At 37.4% G+C, this 17,766-nt stretch overlaps 1 protein-coding gene and 1 non-coding gene across 2 annotated transcripts in view; one reads left to right on the top strand and one right to left on the bottom strand.

The window, feature by feature from the left end:
• The window catches only part of Il1rapl2 (interleukin 1 receptor accessory protein like 2), a 1,099,213-nt gene that overhangs the window by 730,037 nt on the left and 351,410 nt on the right, over nt 1-17,766 (top strand). The window lies entirely within an intron of this gene.
• On the bottom strand, nt 11,058-11,164 carry LOC114623663. The gene has a single exon (XR_003711806.1). It is a non-coding gene; the product is annotated as a U6 spliceosomal RNA (small nuclear RNA).

Here is a 17,766-nt window from a genome sequence, read left to right as displayed (position 1 = left end):
CTATATCTGTTTCCATCAGATGCTAGATGAAGCCTCTCTAATGACAATTGGGGTAGGAACCTATTTGTGAGTATAACAGAATATCATTAGGTATCATTTCATTGACGTGGAAGTCTGGTCTGGTTATAGGAGATAGCTATTGCAGGCTCTGTATCCTCCATTACTAGGAGTCTTAGCTAGAGTGACCCTAATAGTTTCCTAGGAGTTCCCATTGCACTAGATTTCTACCTTGCCTCTGAACTGCACCCCCATTCCAGTTATCTCTCCCAATACTCTCTCCCTCCATCATGAAAATCAAAATGACTGCGAGATTCCATCTTATACTTGTCAGAATGGCTAGGATCAAAAACACAAGTAACAACTCATATTGGTGAGGATGTGGAACTAGGGGAACACTCTTTGATTGCTACTAGGAGTGCAGACTTGTACAACCATATTGGAAGCCAATATGGTGGTTTCTCAGAAAATTGGGAATTGATCTACCCTAGGATCCAGCAATACCACTTCTTGGCATATAGTCAAAAGATACTCTATTCTACCCCAAACACACTTGTTCAACTATGTTCGGAGCACCTTTATTCATAATAACCCCCAAACAGAAACAACCTAGATGTTCCTCAGCTGAAGAATGGACAAAGAAAACATGGTACATCTACACAATGGAGTATTATTCAGTTGATAAAAATCAGTGACATCATGAAATTTGCAGACAAACAGATGGAACTAGAAACAATTATCCTGACTGAGGTAACCCATACACATAAAGAAAAACATGGTATATACTCATTTATGAGTGAATATTAAATGCAAAGTAAAGGTTAGTCATGCTACAACCTACAGACCCAAAGAGGGATCAAGGGGGGAGGATCCATAGCTCTCCCTGGGAAGGGGAAATAGAATAGACATAGCAAGTGGACTACGGGTGGATAGGAACATGAACAGCAGAGAGAAAGTTGAAAACTCTTTTAATATTTAGCTATTGGATCTGAAGCAATATGAAGTCAAAAGACATTATTATGAAAACAGATAAATCAAAGGGGTATAACAGCTTACTATTTTATACTCATTGTGAAGTATTAATAATTATAAGACAGAGCTTTTATAAATAGGATGTCCACTTTGTGAGCAGCACTCAGCAAGTTAACTGTAACAAAAACTTTATTTTCATTTGTAAAATTTCAAAAAATATGTGTAGGGAGCACTTAGATATGTATTAATGAGAGTATTCCATTAATGAACTTCTTTTATGTCTCTTTTTCATATATTTCATATCTTCGTCATAAAAATTATACTATTACAATGTGAAAATAAGAGGAAACAAAAAAAACTATGCCTCTCTCAAACTTCTTTTGTATTTGGTGGAGGAGGACAGAAGGCAACCCTAGTCATACTTTGATTAAAATTAAAATCTTGTGCACATTCTAGTAGGGAGCATTCGTCTTGAACTCTATGTGTCTATCATATACTATATTCAAAATATTTTATTTAACATATTATGAAAGGTAACGGTGCTTTTGTTTCCTGTAAAGGAGTCAGTAAATTATTTTGCTTAGTGGTGAAAAGACCAGATCAAGTTGCAAATACATCTCAATAGCTCTAAATCCCACTGTAATTCTTCCCAATTTAAGGCATTTATGAATTCATAACAGAGGCTCAAGCCCTTCATATTTCTAGCTTATTTTATTTTCCGTCCTATTATTACTTATTCAAAGCTTTCAATTCTTGAAAAATCCCACAAATGTTAAAGGAGAGATTTCATCAATTAAACTGTATGACAATATAATGGGAAAAATATAACTACTGGTTTGTGGAGGAATACTTGATACATGGCTTTATTGGTACTTCTCAGCCAGCTTCTTCTCCTCCTCATGGAACATCCAGATAGTTCTTAAGGTCTTTTAGATTTTACCATTTCCATATATGTGTTAAACTAGGTGAGGAGAATGCTATCCTTTTATTCTTTGAGAGTTTCATACATGTATACAATGTATTTTGGTCAAATCTGCATTCTATTCTCTCCTGTTTATTGCTTCCCTTATTACCTCCCATGTCTCCCTTCCGGCTTCATGTCCTCTTTTGCTAGCCCACTGAGTTCATTTTTTGCTACCAGTATATAAATGGACATGTGGCAATCCAGTGAAGCATGGACAACCTACGAAGGACCAAATCCCTGACGAAAACTGACTCTTCCTCCTGACTAACAACTTTAAATAGCTTCTTAGCTTGTAATCCCATCCCTAATTTATGTTGGACTTTTAGCTGACTTGACCTTATGCAGATCTTGTGCAGGTAATGGCATCCACTGTGAATTCATATGTGCAATATGGCCCTGTAATATTAAGAGAACTTTATTTTGTACAGGCCCTTCAAAACTTCTAGCTCTAACAGCCTTTTAACCTGTTTCCTTCACTATGGTCCCTGAGCCTTGGGATAGAAATGTTCACACAATACAGGTTATTGCCACTGTTCTTGTTTACCCACGAGAACTGCAAGGGGAGTCCTTTTTGCTGAGGATACCACATACTTGAGCCATAGGATATGCAGACATTAAGCTAGCTTAGCTTTCACCCTGCTCAATAGTGCTATGCAGGCTGCTGGAGGAAAAAAGAAATCAGCATTTATTGCTTTTTTTTTTTTTATGCTGGGGATTTGGTCAAATAGCTGAACTTTAACACTTTGTATTCCAAATGCCTTCTAAGATCAACAACTACAGTTTTGCAATTTATTAAAGAGATTCAACACTGTCATTTTCTTGGTGTTTCTCCAACAAGAAAATGGCAGTTTGAAATACTGTTTTTTAAGTATGAAAAATCCATTCAGCCATTATATAAAATGAAGCAAATATTCTTGTTGTGTTAACATCCTCAATCTATTCACAGGGAAGCTGTTTTATGAGATTTACTGTTACAATTTGTTTACAGAGGCTTATGATTTATAAAAACAAATCATGGAAAAAGACAGGATCTGACCAGTAAAATGACCAGTAAAACAAAGCAAAAAAAAAAAATTGCTTTAGGTAAAACATGGTAGTATGTCACATTCATCATGCTTTGTCATTTTGATTTAATGCTAATGTTATGCTAAGTATTTGTATCCTCCTGCTTTCTGATATTCTGGTATATGTGGAGTGGGTTGGGGTCAAACTCCCAGGTTTTAGTTATTTCTCCTTTTAGCCTGTAAGATAGCAAACTGTCTCTACATTCTATTCCTGACTTATTTCAAACCTCTATACAAAAGGAATTAACTATTAAGATTAAACTGCCACCAAGCTTCTTGTTATCTTTGTTCCCTTCCCTCCCCACTTTCCATTACTTTTATTTCTTCTTTTCCTTTTGCTTATGTATTTGTTCATTTTTGGTCACATTATTTATGTTACACTATTCTCTTTTTTAAAAAGACTAGCGAATACAACTAAACAGTCCAAAGTTCACATTTAAACTAAATAGCTCAAAGTCCACATTTTTACATATACACATAATCTTAAATTTCTGCAATTAATTTTTAAATGATTGATTTATTTTTCTTTTATACGCACTGGCATTTTTCCTGAATATCTATCTGCATAAAGATATCAGATACCTTGAAAGTGAAGTTATGGAGAGTTCCGAGCTGCCATATGGGTGCTAGGAATTTTGCCCAGGTCTTTTAATAATAGAGCGACCAGTGCTCTTAAACTCTGAGCCACCTCTCCAGCCCCCTTTAATTAGTTTTAAGTGGTTTATTATAATTATTCATGTTTATGAGCCAAGTAATGTCAATTCAATACATATATACAATATGTAATGACCAGTTAAACATAATTAGTATTTTGATCTCAAATATTTATTATTTTTAAGTATTCATAATGTCTTATCTTGCTGATTGTTTCAAAATACATCAAAAATTGTTGTAGACTATAGTGATCTTGATGTTCTGTAGAATACTATAAGTAATGTAATTTGTATTTTAATTATTTGTAATTTGATATTAATTATTTAAACTCTATCCATTTTGTATTGCATTTTATTTGTGTTTTACTTATTTGTAATTTGGTAATAATTATCTAGCCTCTGTCCCTTTCCCCCATTTTAATCTCTGGTTTCCTCCTTGGTTCTATAAACAGTTAACTGATTTGCCTTTAGTGAAACAAACAATGCCTTGTTGCTTACTCTGATATTTGTAAACACACAATGATTTTAGACACCAACCTGTTCTTACTTGTTTGTTGTTGTTATGCAAATTATATGCAAAAACGTGTTCAACCAACAAGCAACTTCTTATGAATAAATGCAGGATTTTATGCTTTTCTGTCCCCACGTCCCTATAATAGTGGTAATTATAAATTTGTTATCTATCAAATGACATAGCTATTGATTGATTGTTGTATTCACTCACAGAACTAGTCATAAATTATTCTTAGAAGAAAAATAGAGCAGCTAATTTTTTATTCAGCTTCACAGTTCTTTCAGCCAGGAAGATATGAGCTGCAAATAGGGGGAGAGGTAGAAGTGGGAGGGCAGATTGTCAGTTTCATCCTTGTCTGTCAGAGCATGAGACTATTTGAGGTGAGTATGCCTAATGATTGTTAACCATTTCCTTATTTGTTTTGATTAGCTATTCAAAGTAACTATTTTAGAATACTGCCATGATGTGATCACAACTTTGTAGAGCCCGTAGATTATTCTTATCTCACTCTAATGGTCCAGAATATTAGTTTTCATTGTCTTCATTACAGATGATTTTAACATTATTTGTATATATAGTAATATTGCATTGTATTTAGTTTTGTGAATGTATTTTATTTAATTTTTGCATTTTTGAAAGATGTGTTGGTTTAGAACAGTAAAAAAATTCATAAATTTTCAGTTGTCATCATAAAACTTCTACTGTATGTAAAAACATTCAAAACATCCTTCCTTTACCATGAGATTCCATTTTGATTTGATTTCATAGCATGTACTAACAGTGATATAAATGTAGTTTTCTAGAGAAAGGGAAGTGAGTGTCTTAACATCAGACAATTTCATGAGAACATAGAAGTGTCAGAAAATAAAGTGCAGTCAAATAATTTTAAAACATAATGTATACAGTGTTTCATTAACTTCAAAAGTGGAAAGAAAATTAGGTATTATATAGCTTAGCATTTTTTTTTTAGTTTTCATATCCTATAGTAGTACATCCCAACTGCTGTTTTCCCTCCCTCAACTCCCTCAATCCCCTCAGCCCCTCTGCTTCCCATCTCCTTCAGATTCACTCCCCCTATCACCACCTCCAGTCAGAAAATGGCAGGCCTCTCAGGGACATCAACCAAACATGGCATAACAAGCTGCAATAAGATCAGATATATATCATCCATCAAGGCTGGACAAGGCATCCCACGAGGAGGTAAAGGGTCACACATGTAGGCAAAAGAGTCAGAGACAGCTCCCAATCCCACTGTTACAGGATTTTCACACGAACATCACAGCTTTTATTTTGTTAACATTTATTTTGAATTTCATAAATGAGTACTGTATTTACATCATTTATACTTCACCCTCTTACTCCTCCAACACTTCCTGTGCCCCCTCACTCCTTCTCAAATTCATGACCTGTTCTTTATTATTATATGCAACCTACTGAGTTCATTTATTGCTCATATGTATATATGTTTAGAGCTTTGGATTATATAATCCAGTTGGGGTCCATCATTGGAGAAGACTGATTCTACACTTTTTATTAGCCATCCACTTCCTATATAACTTCTTCTACAGGTGGGATCTTGTGTAGTTTCCTGTATCCACACTGACACGTCAACTTGTATTATCATTGTACAAGTCTTCTTTAGACAACTAAAGTGCTAGTATTTCATAGGTGCACCTTTGTTCTGTATACACAAAACACTTCCTCACAACAATCATCCTGTCATCTTTTACAATCTTTCCAACCAGTCTTACTCAGTGTTCTCTGTGACTTGGGTATAGGAGTTTCACTGTAGAATCTTCAGTTAAGGGTATGTATTCCATATATTCTGCATTTTGACCAGTTATTGCTTTCTGTAATGTTTCCTATCTGCTGCAAAATTACGCCTCGCTGATAAGGGGTGAGACTAAGACTTCTCTGTGGATATATGGATAGGTTTTTGGGAATTATACTAGTTTGAGAAAGTGGCAATAGTGGGTACTCCTCCAGGGCACATGGAATCACCAGCCACAGAGAGTCGACTAAGTTTGTAGTACTGGGCATGAATTGCTTCCTGTAAAGTGGTTCTTAAGTCTAATTAGATAGCCAAGATATATAAGTACCACTGTTGCATGCTTGGGAGTAGACTATCTCAAACTATCATTTATAGACTAGGACCAGTGATTGCTTTTCTCTCTTAGCAATTTCGCATATCAACTTAGGATAGTATGAGAGCTAGTTCTTAGGGAATGAGCTTCTGGGTCAGTTATGTTTCAATTCTACTAAGTACAAAGTCTTAAGTATATTATATCTCCAACCAAAGGGTATTAGCTCCCCACCCCAGTCTCCAAGAGGATGTCCCTGTCCCACCAGGTTCCCTACCCTCTGGGGTCTTGAGTCTCTCAAGAGTTAGATGTATCTTCTCTCACTGAGGCCAGACCAGGCAGTCCTCTGCTGTATATGTGTCGGGGCCCCATATCAACTACTGGTGTATGCTGCCTGGTTGGTGGCTCAGTGTCTGAGTGATATCAGGGGTCCAAGTCGGTTGAGACTGCTGGTCTTCCCATGGGGCCATCTTCCTCCTCAGCTTCTTCCAGCTTTTCCCCAATTCAATCACCCTATCCTTCTATTGGTAGTACTGCCTGTCTACAGGAGGTAACCATTTCAGGCTTCATATCTACCACTGCTAGGAGTCTCAACTAGATCCACCCTCTTAGACTCTCTGGCTTAGAGATGCTTCCCTACCCTGGGATATTGCTGATTTTCATTCACTCTCCTGGATCTCTCTCTTCTAGGCTCTCCCTCTATCTGATCTCCACTCTCATTTCCCTCCCCATCCCCTCTGCCACTCAGTTCCCTACCTCTATCCACCTCTGATAACTGTTTTATTTTCCTTTCTGATCTGAGTAAAATCCAAGCATCCTCCTTTGAGCCCTAGTTATTTAGCTTCTTTTGTGTCTGTAGAGTGTAGCTTGGGTATTCTGCACTTTATAGAAAATATTTACTTCTCAGTGAGAACATACAATGCATGTTCTTTTTAATATGGGTTACCTTACTCAAGATGATGTTTTCTAGTTCCATCCATTTGCCAGCAAATTTCATGATGTCCTCATTTTTAATAGCTGAGTAATATTGTATCATGCAAGTGAACCACATTTTCTTTATCCATTCACATCACTGGCAGAAACAACCTAAAGGAGGAAGAATTTATTTTACTCAACAATTTCCATCCTTTATGGTAAGAACAGTGCAGTAGAGTACCTCATATCAACAAACAAGCAAGCAAACAAACAAACACAACGAAACAGTGAAAGAAAGAATACAGAAAATGGCCAAGGCAAGATATAGTTCTGTGGTGATTTGAATATGCTTGGTCCAGGAAGTGGCACTATTAGAAGGTATGAGCCTTGTTGGTTTAGATGTGGCCTTGTTGCAGGAATTGTGTCACTGTAGGATGTGCTTTGAGATCATCTTCCTAGCCACATGGAAGTCAGTTTTCTCCTGTTTGCCTTCTGAACAAGATATAGAACTCTTAGCTCCTCCAGTACCATGCCTGCCTGGAGACTGTTGTGCTAATTGCCATGATGATAATGGACTGAACTTCTGAATCTATAAGCCAGCCCCAATTTACTGTTTTCCTTTATAAGAATTGCCTTGATCATGGTGTCTCTTCATAACAGTAAAACCATAAGACATATCCTAAGACCCTATTCCCGTCAATTTACTTCCTACAACTACAAGCTAGTAGTTCATTCATTATATCAGATTAGATTATGCTCTAATCTTGATAATCAAGATTATCTGTCACATAAGAAAATCAAGACTGCCATAATGAAGGACATCGACAGAAAGAGAGCATACCAATGGAGTGGGTGTTTTAAGCTATGCCAAATGTTGTTTAGATGATAACTATAATAACTGAGAAATGAGGTCTTAGACAGATGGCTCAGAGAAATCATTGCTCTATAAGGAGCTGTGTTTGATTTCCAGCACCCACACAGTAGCATACAAACATCCATAACTATAGTTCCAAAGGACAAAATATCCTCTTTTAACCTTCACAGGTCTCAGACATGCAGGTAGTACACAAGCGAACATGAGCATAAAATGCTCAAAAATTAAAAAATACAATTTTAAAAAATTAAAACTTTAAGAGTTTAAAAAAAAGCACTGAGAAATAATCCTTATCATATTTGACAATATAGCAATTAAGGGGTTAAACAAAAAGCATCATAAATGTTCATTGAGCAGTGGCTATGGAATGAGAATGTGAAATTTTAAGAAAGCATGAACGAAAGGAAACAAGATCCTACAACTCATTCAGTAGATGGGATTTTGTTTATTTCAGGATTGGAGATACAAGAGTTTGACCTTTGTAGGTGAAAGCAAATTTGTACACAGTGATATTTTTATACTGGAAGAGAAAGGTGAATTATTTGTAATGTGAATGTTCATGAAAATCTGAAAGCAGTATTATCCATTGCACAAAGAATTTATGAAGACTTTTATATATAACTAAGAGGAGGAAGGAATAATATGGAAGAATAAGCATACTTTAATTTTCTAATTATAAAATCCCTTTCTAGTTACTTTTATTGTCTCAGTAAAGTATAGCATGGTCTCAACCAGGGAATCTCTCATTGAACAAAAAGGAATAGATAAGAAGAAAAAAATGAACTTATACTCAAAGTCAGTAGAATAAAGGGCCTACTAAGGACAGCAGAATAGTAAGATACTTAGATTCTGGACAAATTATTTCAGCTGCCTGTGTTTCATAGACCTTTCTCATTATAAGTGTATGATAGAATGTTATTTGAAGTTTGAAATGTGAAATTTGATGTGCAATAGCCCAAACTTCAATACTTTGAAAGAATTTATAAATCTCAGGGACATAATTAACAAATTAATACATGTTTTGAAGAAAAATACATGGAAACTCAATAATTTCTTCTAATTAGCTTTGGTTTGTGTTTCCTCTTTGTTTCAGGTCAACATATTAAATGTATAATTTTACTTTTATAATTTTAATCTTAATTAGTAATTATGTAATAATATTTTTATAAAATTTAATTTACTCCATCTTCATATTCCTATCTTTACACAGAGAGATCGATAAAATGATGCTTAATAAATATTAAAGAATATTTTTATGTGATACAGTTTAAAAATTTAGTTATTCTTTGAAAATTTTATACATGTATATGAAGATATAATTGATATATATGTATATGATGTGTATCTCAATTATATCTGTTTTCTCCATCCAGATTATCCTAAATATATTCTTTTTTAATTTAAATTATTTTATTTACATTCCAGTCGTTGCCCCTCTCAGCCCCCCCCCCACAGTTCCTCATCCCATTTCTTGCCCCTTTGCCTCTGAGAGGGTTCTTCCATCACCCCACCAGGCATGATCCTTTCCTGGGTCCTCAAGTCTCTAGAGGATTAGGTGCATCACATCCCATTGAGGCCAGACCAGGTAAACCTCTGCTACATATGTGCCAGGGGCTTTAGACCAGTCAGTTTATGCTCCTGGTTGGTGTTTCAGACTCTGGGATCTTCCTGGGGTCTGGGTTAGTTGAGACTGCTAGTCTTCCTGTGGGGTTGCTCTCCCTTTCAGCATCTTCAATACTTCCCATAATTCAACCACAGGGGTAACCAACTTCAGTCCAATGGTTGACTGTAAATATCTGCATCTATCTCAGTTAGCTGCTGGTGGGGCCTCTCCAAGGACAACCATGCTAAGCTCCTGTCTATAAGTATACCATTGCATCAGTAATAGTGTCAGTTCTTGGTGCCCCCATCCAAAGAGATGGATCCCAATTTGGGCCAGTAATTGGACCTCATTTCCTTCAATTTCTTCTCTTTGTCCCTGCAGTTCTTTTAGACAGGAACAATTCTGGTTCAGGAATTTTGACTGTGGGTTAGTAACCCTGTCCCTCTACTTGAGGCCCTGTCTATCTACTTAGAGGTGGACTCTTAGAGTTCCCTTTCCCCAATGTTCAGCATTTTGACTAAGGTCATCCCCAATGAGTCCTGAGAGTGTCTTATCTCTGGTACTCTCTAGAGGGTTCCCCACCTCTGACCTCCCACTCCCAGAGACTGCTTATTTCCATTTATTCTCTTGGCCCTCTGGGCTTCTCTACTATTCCCTCCCCCAATATCTGATCCTGTTGCCTTTTCTGCTCTCCTTCCCCTCTTCTTCCCAAGCCCCTCCCTCCCATAGCCTCCAGTGATTATTTCCTTCCCCCTTCTAAGTGAAACCTCCTCACTTGGGCATTTCTGTTTCTTACTCTTCTTACAATCTGTGAGTTGTATCCTAGGTATTCTGTACTTTTTGGCTAATATCCACTTATCAGTGAGTATATACCACGCATGTCCTTTTGGGTCTGAGTTACCTCACTCAGGATGTTATTTTCTTGTTCCATCCATTTGCCTTCAAAATTCATGATGTCCTCATTTTTAATAGCTGAATAATATTCCATTGGGTAAATGTACCACATTTTCTGTATCCATTCCTCTGTTGAAGGGCATCTGTGTTGTTTCCAGCTTCTGGCTATTACAAATAGGGCTGCTATGAACATGGTGGAGTATGTGCCCTTATGGTATGATGGGGCATCTTTTGAGTATATGCACAAGAGTGGTGTAGCTGGGTCTTCAGGTAGAACTATTTCCAATTTTCTAAGGAACCACCAGATTGATTTCCAGAGTGTAGTTGTACCAGTTTGTAATCCGATCAGCAGTGGAGGAGTGTTTGCCTTTTTCCACAACCTCCAAACATATTCTTTTAAATTCAAATTCTTTTATATATAACCTACTTGGTTCAACTGGTGTTTTCCATATGCAAATGGCTGTGGGATCATCCACTCATCTATAGGAAGCCTATCAGTTATCGTATCCTCAAAGAAAAGTGGAAAGAAAAAAATGAACATTTCAAGAATGTGCATGTCTTCCTTTTCCAGAGACCATGTTACTTTTCTCTGTATCATTTTAATTTTATTATGCGTGCTGTCAAAGTGAGAATGTGATGAAGTATTATAGGATAATGTTTGGTATTTAATTTCTATTTTGCAGGTTTCTGTATTTTAGAAGTTTTGTCATATGATAGTTCTTCTATAGAATAGTAACCTTTTATTGTTTCTTGTTTAGAATGATAATATACTAAACAAAATAAAGCCACCAATAAAAGCAACCTGCTCTATTATTTAGAACATGTGAACATGTTAGGTGACATTGGTGACAGTGAATTACAGTGCCTGAACAACTCACCTGCAGACGTAGAAATCACAATCGCTTATAAAGATGATTCCAGTGAGGAAGGCAGAAGTGAGAAGATGAGAGAGATGGCAAAAAATAGAGTTGGTCCGATTAGATTTGCTTTGAGGGCAGAATAATGATAAAATAAAATCAGAAAATGTGTGTGGAAGCCGGAAAGGGTAAGGGAATCAATTCATTCCTAGAGCTTCTGGAAGGAAAATGTCCTAGAGAACACCTTGATATTAATACACTGAGCCTCATCCTAGAACCCTAACATCCACAACTATAGAATAAAATTTTTGTTACAGTAATTGACTTTGTGACGAGTTGCTGTACAGCAGCTATAGGAAATACATACACTTTCTTTTGCTCATTTCTCTATAATTTACTTTCTACCCAGCCTGCAAAGTAAGTTTTACAGGCTTTAATTAGCCAATATGATAACAATTAGCCACATAAGGCAAATGAGCGTATACAATATGTATGATCTGCTATCCATGTAACAATATTGCAGGATTTTGTAAACTTTGCATACAAATGTCAAAAAGATATTTCTTCATTTAAAATTGGTTTTATGTTATAATATTTTAAATATATATTAAGTAAATTAAAATTTAATTTTATATATTTCATTTTTATTTATCTTCTACTGTGGGTACTAGAACTCAAAGTAATTTATAAAATCACATAATATTTATATTTCTCAGCACTAATAAAACAGATGAGTAGAATATTATTTCTCTGTGTCAAATCCTTCAATTTTATTCTACTATATCTGAAAATTAGTTTGAACTCTTTTACTTGAACATACAAGCTTTTTGCATCTTCCTTCTCCTGAAGCTTGCCGTAGTATTTTGCCTTTTCTACTCTATTATGATAGGCTAAGGTCATTCTCAATATTATTCAATAGGTTCAGGAGATGCTTCATTCCACTCTGTATCTTATTGAAACTTCACATTCTTCTCAGCTTAAGTGTCATACAGCAACATCTTTTGTGTTCTCCCATTCTTAGAAGTATATTTCTATACTTAGTTGTGATTTTCATAAATAATATGAGGAATTTATTTTATTTTTTTCCTTTGAAAATGATCAGTTTGGGACTGGATGGTGGCTCATCAGTTAAAAACAGTGACTGCTCTTCTAGAACATCTTGGCTTTATTCTCAGCACTCATGTGGCAGCTCAGAACATTATGTAACTCTAGTTCCAGGTGATCTGGTATCATCTTCTGCCCTCTATGGGCACTTCACATATATGGCACTACACTTTTACACATGTACACTGATATACATAAAACAAAGATAGGATTTAACAAATAATCAGTTCAGTGTGTGCTTTACATAAACCTATGACTTATACATGGCATAAGTATTCAGGTAAATATTAAAAGTTATAAAATGATCTAATGCGATATTGTATAAATAAGATCATAAATTATAATGTACTAATTACATAAGAATTATTAGTCTTAAAATAGTAACAGACACAAATTGAGGGATTATTTAAAAAGAAGTTCGTAAAAGTGAGTGGGGCAAGTAAGGAGATGGATCTGTGAGTAGTTAAGAGGATAAGAAGGGGATAAATATGATCAAAATGTCCTGTATAAAATTAATGAAAATATTTAAAAATAATAGAAAGAAAAGGGTGATGATAGGAGGGAAACAAAGAAATTAAAGTAAAAACAGAAAAGAAGAAAAGACAACAATTTCTAGTGTTCTGGTTGAGTTTTGTCAACTCAACACAGCCTGAGCTCTCTGTGTAAAAGTAAACATGGTTGAGAAGTTGACTCCATTAGAGTGACCTGTGGGAACATCTATGCCACCTCTGGGCAGGCTGGGGTATATAAGAAAGCAGGCCGAGCAAGCCATAGGGAACAAGCCAGTAAGTCTTACTCTTCCATGGCTTCTGCTTCAGTTCCTGCCTTCAGACTTTTGCCTTGATTGTCTGCTATCTTCCTTTTATGCTACACTGTAACCTCAGTGGAACAATAAACCCTTACCTCCCAAAGTTGTTTTTGGTCACTGTTTTATCACAGCAACAGAAAAAACAAACAAGACATCTAGAGTCTTCAGTGATACTTTTAAACCTTTGGGGATGAATAGCCCAATAGCGCATTTTTCTCATAACAGAAAACAAGTTCCTTATTCAAAGCTATATTTCAATTTCTTCTTGTTGAACAACTTGCTGTGACTCATGTTTATATTTGTCTTCTCTAAAGCATAATTTCAATTTCCACAGAGAAGGGACATAGGGGACTAAAATGAATAATGACAGAGAAAGATAAAAGGTGAATTGGCATTTCTGTGCTTTGAATGTTTCCTGTATTCTTTTTTAAATTATTTATTTATTCACTTTACATCACAATCTCAGTTCCCCCAATCTCCTCCCAGCTCCCCCTCACACAGCCCCTAACCCCCATTACCCCATCACTGTAGGACTAAGTATATTCTCTTCCACTGAGGCCAAGACAAGGCAGCCCAGTCAGAGAAACAGGATCCACAGACAGGCAACAGATTCAAGAACAGCCCCTGCTCCAATTGCTGGAAACCTGCATGAAAACCAAGCTGTACATCTTCTAGATATGTCCAGGGGGGCTAGGTTGGTGTTTTAGCCTCTGAGACCTTCAGGGGTCCAGGTTAGTAAACTCTTTTGGTCTTCTTGTGGAATCCCTAACCCCTGTGGGTCTCTTAATCCTTTCTCCAACTCTTCGACAAGACTTCCTGAGCTCCTAATGCTTGACTGTGGGTCTCTGCATATGTTTTGGTCAACTGTAGAGTGGAATTCTCAGAGAACAGTTATGCAGGCACAACAGAATATCATTAATAGTGTCAGGGATTGGCACTTGCCCATGGGATTAGTCTCCATTTGGTCTAGTCACTGTTCTGGCCATTCTCTTAGTGTCAGATCCATCTTTGTCCCTGCAGTTGCTGTAGGCAGGACACATTTTGGGTGAAGGTTTTATGGGTGAGTTGATGTTCTTAGTCCTCTACTGCTCTACCAGGAGTACTGCCTGGCAACTGGAGGTAGCCATTTCAGGCTTTATATCCACCACTGCTAGGAGTATCATAAAGAGTCACTCTCAGACTCAGTGGAGCCTCCCACATTCCTAGTCTCTAGCAAGTACTAGAGTTGTCAACCAACCCACAGCTGGCCTCAGTTTTCCATCCTCTCCTAGTCTCCCACTACACTTGATCCTGCCCTCACTGTTAACCTCCCTATCCTCTCTCCCACCCAGTTCCCCACCTTTATACTACCCACTTCCCTCCCTCAATATCTGGTGACTATTTTATTTCCCCTTTTGAGTGAAATTCAAGCAGTCTCCCTTGGGCCCTCCTTATTTAGATTCTGTGGGTCTGTGGATTATAGCATGGGTGTCCTGTACTTTGTAGCTAATATCAACTTATAACTGAGTACATACCATACATGTCCTTCTGGTTCTGGATACCTCACTTAGTTTCATACATTTGCCTGAAAATTTCGTGATGTCTTTTCTTTTCTTAGCTAGGTAATATTCCATTGTGAAACTACCCTTTTGCTTCTGCTTAAAGCCTGCCTCATTTGTTCCAGTACTTGCAAGCTATTTTTAGAATACAAAGGTTCTGTTGATACTCAGGGCACTAAAACAAAAGCTGGTTAATAGACCTCCATAACTGACATGGCAGATTCCAAAACACAAACACAATTAGAAGGTGTACAATCAATGCAACTTACATTAAATACTGTAGAAGAAACAAAAATATTTTTAACTTCACAATTAAAAAAGCCTTAACACATGTGCTACCATCTGTTTGAAATCCAGATCCTGCCCCAACTTAGAATGATTTCTAGACCAGTCCATGATTGAGTCCGAATAACTGGTCACATTTAATAGCAATACAAGAGGCATTGTAACTTCTCTTTTTGATTCTGTTAGTCCTAAAGTTTACATGGTAGTCATTATATAATTAGGAAGAAGTTTAATGACACATGCAGTGTATTTGGCATAATTCTAACACCTCTCTGGAAGTTTTAAAGATACATAGGGAGCTTATGAATTTCAAGAATGCTGCTCTGCTGAGTGTTGATGTGGTAGATACTGTAGATAAAATTACCCATGGCCTGAGGTCAATATTTCTATTTTGGTCAAGCTTCAAAAATGGCATATATGGCTTCATCATGCTAGTCCCTTTTTTCAGAGTTGTATGTTGAGCGTGGGCGTGGGTTCTGTTGGGCTGTGTGGTGGTTCCATGTGTCTGCTGCGGCTCAGGGAGGCAGAAGCACTGGAATTTGACTGAGTTCCCTCCATGCAGAGCCTGGTGAATGCTGGGCTGTGAGCAGCTGCCAGCCTCTGCACAGGCATGGTGAGGTCTCAACCTGAAGTCCCTCTGGGGCAGAGCTCTTGGATGGGAACCCCCTGGACAAGAAGGCTTGCAGGGATCCGACTGGTCTCAGACTGGTCCCAGGAGCTTCTTGGAGCCATGGAAGAGTTTAGACTGGAGGTGTATGGGCTAGACCAGCCCACAGCCAAGAGGGGTGAGACGGCAAAGTTCAGGCAGTGCCCCACGGGGTAAGAAACTCTTGGTTATGGCACTCACTTGGCTGGGTCACTGGCTTGCTTGAGTTGGCAGTCTCCACAGTAGGAATATAGAGAAGTCTTCTGGCCAGAGATTAAGCAGTGGCTCTAGTAGTCAAAGGCCTTCTCCACAGTTCCTCACAGCGGGGGGGGGGGGGGGGCCAAAGACACAAGGAAGTCCATGGTTTTAAAAGGTTTATTGTTATGTCAGGAAATGGATGAGTTGTAACACCCCCCCCTTTTCTCAGGGCAGACCTGAATTAAATGGGGAGGGAGGAGGTTCTTGGAAGGAATGCTTAATTGGCTACGCCCTCTGGCCTTTAGGTATCTCATTAGTATGTAGATGTCTTGAGGCCCTGAGGCCTGTAATCACACCCTCTACCTGTCTAGGTGACACAAACCTCTCTTCGGGAGGGGCTGTAGGAGCATTGCCCAACATGACTGAAAGGTGTGGATCAATGGAAGTCTTTGGCCACATGTCAGGAGCCTAGAGTCTGGGAGTATGGTGAAATGTATGTCATCCCTTGCAGGGTCTCTGGCCATCTCTAGCCAGTGCTCCACCAGAAACCAAGCTATCCTTTCATGGTCACACACTTTTTGTCCTGGGAATAATTTTATTCCTGCCGATTGTGTTAAAGCTTGTCTTTAACAACATTAACATGTTGGCAGCCAAAGTACATGGCTTGAATCTGAAAATAGACCCCCAGGACCAAATTATTAAGTTAACAGGCTGGCAAGCCAAGAATGGGTGAGATTCTGCATAAAGCCTTACCAACCTAAGACATAAATGCATTGCTTTTGATAATGTATATTCCATGATGGATAAGGAAGGCATTCTTGTCAGAATGACCTAAGACAGACTCAGTCTTGTTAATGAAATAAAAATGGGGGAGAGGCAGAGAGCCTTTGGGACTGCTTGGCAAGGATCTGACATGGGCCAAGGAGAAAGAAATGGGCTGCTTGGCAGGAATCAGACATTAGACTAGAACAAAGAAGTGATTTCAGGCAGAAATCTAAATATTAGGCTAGAACAAAGAATTAATTTCAGACATGATTCTAAATTTTAGGCTAGAACAAGGAAGACATGAAAATGACCTTGGGCTAAGACTGGGAAGTAGGCTTAGATACTTTGGCCATTCTGATAAGCCCTTAGAAACAGGATCATGGGGGTGTTCACGTAATTGGGTTTAATGCATTGCTTTTTCTTTATTTATTTTTATTTGTTTATTGTCTTGATTGTTCCTTGACCATGTGTATCTATTGTATTGCTAGACACTCAAACTAGAACTGACCTTAATATATACATGTAATTAAAATGATATAAAAGCATAAAGGAGGAGGGGGGATGGGATAGGGGGGTCTAGGGAGGGGAACTGGGGGAAGGGGATGACAACTTTATTGTAAATAAATAAAATATTCAATAAAAATTAAAAAAAGAACATGCTGAAATTGCTGCCACTGGGTTTGCTCTCCTCAATTCTTAATATTGAAATTTATTTCCATTGTAAGATTATTAAGAGATGACAACTTTTAGAGGCTATAAAATTATTAATGAATAAAATTGTTTCTGACAAGAATGGGTTAATTATAATAGATCTGAGTTTCTAATAAAAGGGTAACTCCAAGTCATATCAAGTCTCTTTTTAATATATACCCACTTACCTTTCTTAAAAAAAAAGGTTTATTTATTTTTATTTTACGTATATGAGTATTTTGCCTGTATGTGTATCTGTATACCATGTGCATGAAGTGCCCACAGAGGCCTAAAGAAAGTGATATATCCCTTGGAATCACTTTTTTACATGGTTATGAAATGCC

The sequence above is a fragment of the Grammomys surdaster genome, unplaced genomic scaffold (genome assembly GCF_004785775.1).
Source record: "Grammomys surdaster isolate TR1022 unplaced genomic scaffold, NIH_TR_1.0 200, whole genome shotgun sequence".
In the NCBI taxonomy this organism is placed as follows: Eukaryota; Metazoa; Chordata; class Mammalia; order Rodentia; family Muridae; genus Grammomys; species Grammomys surdaster.
Note: the sequence above shows the minus strand (reverse complement) of the source record. Positions and strands in the feature narration are given on the sequence as shown.